The 6,572-nt window shown below is 43.9% G+C and overlaps 1 long non-coding RNA gene across 1 annotated transcript in view; it reads right to left on the minus strand.

The window, feature by feature from the left end:
* Positions 1-948: 948 nt before the first annotated feature.
* LOC108440691 overlaps positions 949-6,572 on the minus strand; it is a 6,995-nt gene continuing 1,371 nt past the window's right edge. Inside the window, exons 2-4 of the long non-coding RNA XR_001858873.2 lie at positions 4,549-4,675; positions 3,748-3,824; positions 949-1,592 (exon numbers count right to left, since the gene is read on the minus strand). This is a non-coding gene — a long non-coding RNA (uncharacterized LOC108440691). The remainder of the gene's footprint in view (positions 1,593-3,747; positions 3,825-4,548; positions 4,676-6,572) is intronic.

Below are 6,572 nucleotides of genomic sequence, written 5' to 3' on the forward strand. Positions count from 1 at the left end.
CACACTCACACGCAAGGCATTCCAAGGTCCACCCTACTGCACTGACACACACACACGCACACACACACACACACACTCAGTCTACTCTCAATATTGAATATATGTCAGTATCTTGTCAGTGTATCCCAAAATATACACTGTAAAAAATGAAGTGAGCTCCACTTAAAACCATATTGTAACTGATTACACTGCTTTCCTTGCACTAACTCAGCTCCAACTGAGGGACCCACAGTTTACCCAGCCTACACATAATTTTCTCAACATCATAGACTCAACTGGGCCTGGATTAAAAGGAACAACCCCTGGAATGATCCCGAGGATGGGGAGCAGGCTGGTCAGGGAACCACTGATGAAAGTCAGCTATAAACTGTGGTGTCAAGGATATCTCCAGCCAGTACGCAACACTGCTCCTCTGGTCTGTATCCTTTCCAGTCCATGAGATCTTGAAGGGTCCCTCCGCGCCTCCTAGAGCCCTGCATTCTTTCTGTCACACAATCCCATCAGACATTAACCCTCGACAGACAGATCGATAGACAGAAAGAAAGATATGAATACAGATGTGTGCAATGACAGATTGATAGACAGACTGGCATAAATACACAGACACACAGGCAGACATATGTAGACAGACAGACAAATAGATAGACAGAAGGAAAGACAGATGTGTACAGATTGGTAGATTGACATAAATAGATAGAAAGACACACGGGCGGACAGATATACGGACAGAGAGACAGATTTGTACAATGACAGACAGACTGACAGACAGATAGACACACAAACAGATATAGACAGACAGACAGACAGATGAATGATAGATTGATAGACAGATTGATGTACATAGATAGACAGATACACAGGTAGATGGATAGTGTGATGAATCAGGCTGTTTTGGATGCGCACAGGTGCAAACTGTTAAACTTTTAATGAAAACAGTAAAATCCAAGTTACACAATTAATGTAGGCCAAGATCAATACCAAAAAACAGCAATAGAAAAACATGAGGCAAAGAGCAAAAACCAGAACAGTCCAATAGCAAACAAGCAAAAAAACGTGCAAAATGTAAGTGCAAAAACACAGGCAATGGTTAAAAACATTGAAAAGACCAACCATAAAAGAATGCTTAGTACGCACAGGAACAAGATCACTGGGGCATTAATAGAGTCCTTTAAAACAAGCTTGTGAGCCAGATCCCTGTAACGGTTCATGATTGGCCGATGACTCTCACGAGTCCAGGTCAGCTGAGGAACGAGGACGCTCACAGCGACCATCACTCACACAACTGGAGGCCTAAACAGAAGAACAACTGGAACGACCACCGACTCAACCTGGGCCTGGAATCCAAGGGACAACCCCTGGGATGACCCCAAGGATAGGGAGCAGGCAGCTCAGGGAACTGCCTGTGAAAGTCAGCTGTAAGTGCAGGGTGAAGGACATCTCCAGCAGGTACTCAACACAGGTCTGTACCCTTTCCAGTCCACATGATATTGAACGCTCCCTCCACACCTACAGCTGTCCAACAGCTGTCAGAGCTCCGTCAACCTCAGTTGGTGGGGGTGGCATACCATTGGTTGAGGCCTCGTCCTTGGAACCTGAAACGACAGGTTTGAGGAATGTGAAACATAATACCGAGCAGGTAAGTCTAATTCGTAGGTAACATCAGTGATTTTATTTGAAATCTTATAAGGATAATAAACTTGTCAATTTTTTATGACCTTCAGCAAACCTGAAGTCTCTGGTCAATAACTGAATCTGGTCTCTAGGCCGGTAGGAAGGCGTTTCCCTCTTATGCTCATTCAATGTGTTGATGCATCTCTTGACAGACTTCTTCACTACGATGCATCTATTCATTTTCTGCCAGAACATTTGCGCAAGGGGCTCACAAAGGAGCAACTGGACAATTCCAAAATTCCGTTCAGCAGGGGTTAGCTTATGTGAAAAGAATGCGACTGGGTGTAACTTGAATTGTTATTGGTATGTGGATTGCCTAAGTGTCCGCCCGAAGACTGCTGGGATAGGCTCTAGCATCCCCCCGCGACTCTGACGGAGAAGCGGCTTAGAAAATGGATGGATGGATGGATGGAAGTGCTGGGAAAGAAGGGCCCCAAAACCAGTCTTGGAGGCATCCACCTCACCCACAAAGGCATCAGCCAGGTCAGGATGCTTCAAAACGGGGGCCGAGGTGAGGGTGCCGAAAGCTGCCTCTAGGCTCCAGGTAAGTTTTTAGGGGCCCCTGTTAACAGTGCAGTGAGGGGGGACAGTGATAGTGTATGAATTCTGTATGAATTTTTGATACGTTAACAAATCCAATAAACCTCTGAAATTCTTTGACTAAGGTAGGACACAGCCAGTTAACTACAGCCTCTACCTTTTGGTCATCCATAACGATACTATTGGAGCTGATAAGGTATCCCAGACACAATATTGTCTGCAAATGCAATCACATTTCTTTGCTTTAATGTATAACGTATAGCCTTTTCAACCTGAGTAATATGCGTATCAAAGGTAAGTGTCAGGTAAGTAAACTAAAATGTTGTCAATATAAGCAATCACATAATTCCCTATCATGTCCTTGAGAACATCGTTGATAAAGGACTTAAACACCAAGGGGGTGTCACTGAGCCTCAAGGGCATTACACATTACTCATAGTGTCCCCTAGTGGTGACAAATGTATCTTTCCATTTGTCTCCCTCCCTTTAATCCTAATCAGGTTATAGGCACTACGGAGGTCTAACGTCATAAAATGCTTGGCACCCCTGATTTGCCCTACCGCTACAGGTAACAAAGGTAGTGGATAAGGGCATTTCTTGGTGATTTGGTTTAAACCATGATAGTCAACACAAGGCGGCAGACCCCCAACTTTTTTCCACAAAGAAAAAAGGCAAGGCAAGATGGAAGGTCTAATGGGCTAAGGCCTCCTGAATGGGCTAAGGCCTCCTGAATGTACTCCTCAACTGACCACACCTACTCCTTGATCAGAGGATAGACCCCAGACTTGGGTAAAGTAGCACCCACTATGAGATCAATAGCACACCCTGAAGTGCCAGAATGGAACTAGAAAATTCGAACAAGAAGCTGGTGAATATTTAACTTCAGCTTCATATCACTGAAGAATTAGGGGTGGGTGATGATAAATAATTGCTCCCCTCTTTAAAGGCATATGATGCCCTAAATGTAACTAAAGCCCAGCAGAGAGGAGCTGAACTTTACCCTCCTCTGCTGTCGCTGCAGAGCTACAGAGCAGCACTAGTAGCTGTTAATGAAGTGATGCTCTTTTTATTTGAGGCTCACATTTCACTGAGGAAGATTTCAACCACTACCCCTAATAAATCAGTTCCAGGGGGCAAGGAGACACTTGTAAACAAGGGGTAGGGGTAAAATTAAGAAATGGGATTGGGCCGTAGTAACATAATGTCGGTTGAAAACCTCCTGGAGGTTGTTCTGGAGCTTGACAGATAGACAGATGTGTAGACAGACAGACAGACAGACAGACAGACAGACAGTCAGACAGACAGTCAGACAGACAGACAGATAGATAGATAGATAGATAGATAGATAGATAGATGTGTGAAATAGTGTCTGTCTCAGTTGTAAGTGTGTTTCTCTCTCTGGTTTATTGATGCTAGTGAGTGAGAGAGGCAGTTATAACATGTCAGCAGCTGTAAAAAGCCTGGTCAGTCAATGTGGAGCAGCCTGGTTAAAGATAGCACTGTGGGGGCTATTTCTGGAAGAGCTGCTTTGGGCACCTCTTCATTCATGGCCTCTTCAGGAGAGCCATTTCTGACCCTGATTACAGTCACGAGAAGGAGAAGTGCTCCATGACCTGAGAGAGAGAGAGAGAGAGAGAGAGAGAGAGAGAGAGACAGAGAGAGAGAGAGAGAGAGAGAGAGAGAGAGAGAAAGAGAGATAGACAGAAATACAGAGAGAGAGAGAGAGTTACACAGTATAGATTGAAATACTATAAGCTAGACATGAGGAGATATTTTAGGACCTTTTATGTAAGACTGGATTTCTTTGGAGAGTGTTGAAAAGTTATCAAGTGATAAATAACATTCTGTAATTATACATTTAATGATAATTCAATTCAATTCAATAATATCATATTTGATATTGATAAATCATCAGCCTGAGATTTGAGCACCACTTTTCAAGGCATTCTAGATGTTAACTGTGTAATAACTGTTCTTTGTCACATCTGTGGTTGACAGTGCCCCTCCTCGCCAGCAGAGGTCACTATCGCCTGAATACTAGTTCAGATCTGGCGCCGGAGTTTAATCATAAGCCATTTTGTTTAGTATGTATCCTATCGGTTCAGTCCCATAACTTTTCTGTTGTGGCCTCCATATTGAGACCGAATGTCTGGCTTTGCTACTCAGCGTGAACGTAACTAGAGGTGAAAGACGGCTAAAATTACCCTCCTTACTCTGGAAGAGTGAAAACGTTTCCTCGACAAACTCAATAAAATAGTCTGAGATCCTTATACACTTTCCCCTGAACTCCTTGGTTCCACTTAAACTGATGGAAGTTTTCCTGACATCTATATTTACCTCATACTCAGCCCCTCTCCCTGTTCTGGAGAGTCTCTCACAGCATTTAAAAGCACAGAAGCCCACCGGCTCTTCACGCCAGGGTGGGTAAAGGACCCCATGGTGTTGAATAAAGAGGAGGTGAACCCTGTTCATAGGAGGGAAACAACATCAGCTAATTAACACAGACGGGATCAATGCCGGCCTTTAGAGAACTTTAACTAATGCTAACAGCAGAGAGATGAACAGTCGTCCCCCTAACAGAGCTGCAGACCCCCGGGATAACTTTACTCTCCGTTTCTGGAGATTTAAATTAGGTTTGAATGGAGGAACATGAGCGTTAAATATCAGACTGAATGTCGTGGGACGGAAAACGACGTTGTGTCTCGACAGACGTGGTTCTGTAAGTCTGCTAACTAACGAGCAGAACGAGCTTCGCTGAGAAGATCATTAACTCTGATCAGCTCTCAGCTTCATTATTAGAGCCAGACGAAGGAGAAAAAGGTGAGACGAGCTGCTTTTCCACCGTTTACAGGCTTTAACGTCTGTTCAGCGCTGTTACCATGGTAACGCTGAATGATGGTCACACACAGTGGAATAAAAGCACATGAATTCTGATCTGAGCGTCACATTAAGGTCACATGGCCACAAATTGGATATGTATCTGATCTAGGACCGCATCAGAAAAGATCAGATTTGTGTCCACACAGCCCTGAAAACATCAGATCTGAGTCACATTAGGGTAAATAAATCGGATTAGTGCCACTTCAGCCTGGTAATATGAACGCAGTCTTGCTTACTGATGGTTTTGTGATGTGTTTTGGCTTATGGTTTAACTGGTTACCAGTGGTTAATTCCTATATTGGCAACAGTCCTCCCTTCCTGAATGCTAATATATACATGGAGACACATACAACCAGCACAAACAGTCGATGTTTACATCAGAGACGTTACAAATGAGGAGACCGGCCACTGTTTGAAACATTAATGGGAATAATCGTAGCTCTGCAGTCACAGCCTTCTCATTTTTTCGGGTCAACTTACCACATACAAGTACTCTGTAGTTCAACAATTACAAACCGCACCACCGCAGAGCAGGTACTATCTGGCTGGTGGATCATTCTCAGCACTGCAGTAATATTGACGTGGTGGTGGTGTGTTAGGGTGTGTTGTGCTGGTCCGAGTGGATCAGACACAGCAGTGCTGCTGGAGTTTTTAAACACCTCAGTGTCGCTGCTGGACTGAGAACAGTCCACCAACCAAAACTATCCAGCCAACAGCGTCCTGTGGGCAGCGTCCTGTGACCACTGATGGAGCCACTAGATGATGATGTGACCACTAGAGGATGAGCAACACAAACTGTGCAGCAGCAGATGAGCTGTCGTCTCTGACGTTACATCTACAAGGTGGACTGACGAAGTAGGAGTGTCTAATAGAGTGGACAGTGAGTGGGCACAGTGTTTAAAACCTCCAGCAGCACTGCTGTGTCTGATTTACTCGTACCAGCACAACACACCTTTTGTTTTCTGTGTGTATAAAAACGTAACATGTCAAAACGAAAGAAGCGCAAAGCCAGAGCGCCAATCAGGGCCCAGCGGTCACTTTGTTCAGAGCTGGTTTTGACCTGTTGGTCATACCGACCCAGTGCAGCACGCGGTTCAACGTCAGCGCAGCAGCGTAAAACTTTGGGAGAGTCTGTTCAACATAAATGATGAACTAACCTAACTTTGTGTAAATAGAGCTCAATATAGAAATATGTCCACATATGCAGTCGAGACTGACGCGGCTTTTTTCTGAATTTCTACAAACACCATTTCATTTTATAGTAAATGAGTTTGGGCTGGTTGATGTTTATGAACAGACGCCTACAGATCAACATAGTAAAGGAGCTCATCTGTGATCCTGAGTTTAAAGCCAGTTTTTATTCAACTTAAACTTGGAACTAAGTTGCATTAAGTGAATTAATCTTTTAGTATTTTTACTTTTGATATTTAAGTACATTTGAGTACTTTTCTACTTTTAAGTACTTTTACTCAAGTGGAGGT

Source organism: Pygocentrus nattereri, chromosome 25 (genome assembly GCF_015220715.1).
Source record: "Pygocentrus nattereri isolate fPygNat1 chromosome 25, fPygNat1.pri, whole genome shotgun sequence".
NCBI classification, from domain to species: Eukaryota; Metazoa; Chordata; class Actinopteri; order Characiformes; family Serrasalmidae; genus Pygocentrus; species Pygocentrus nattereri.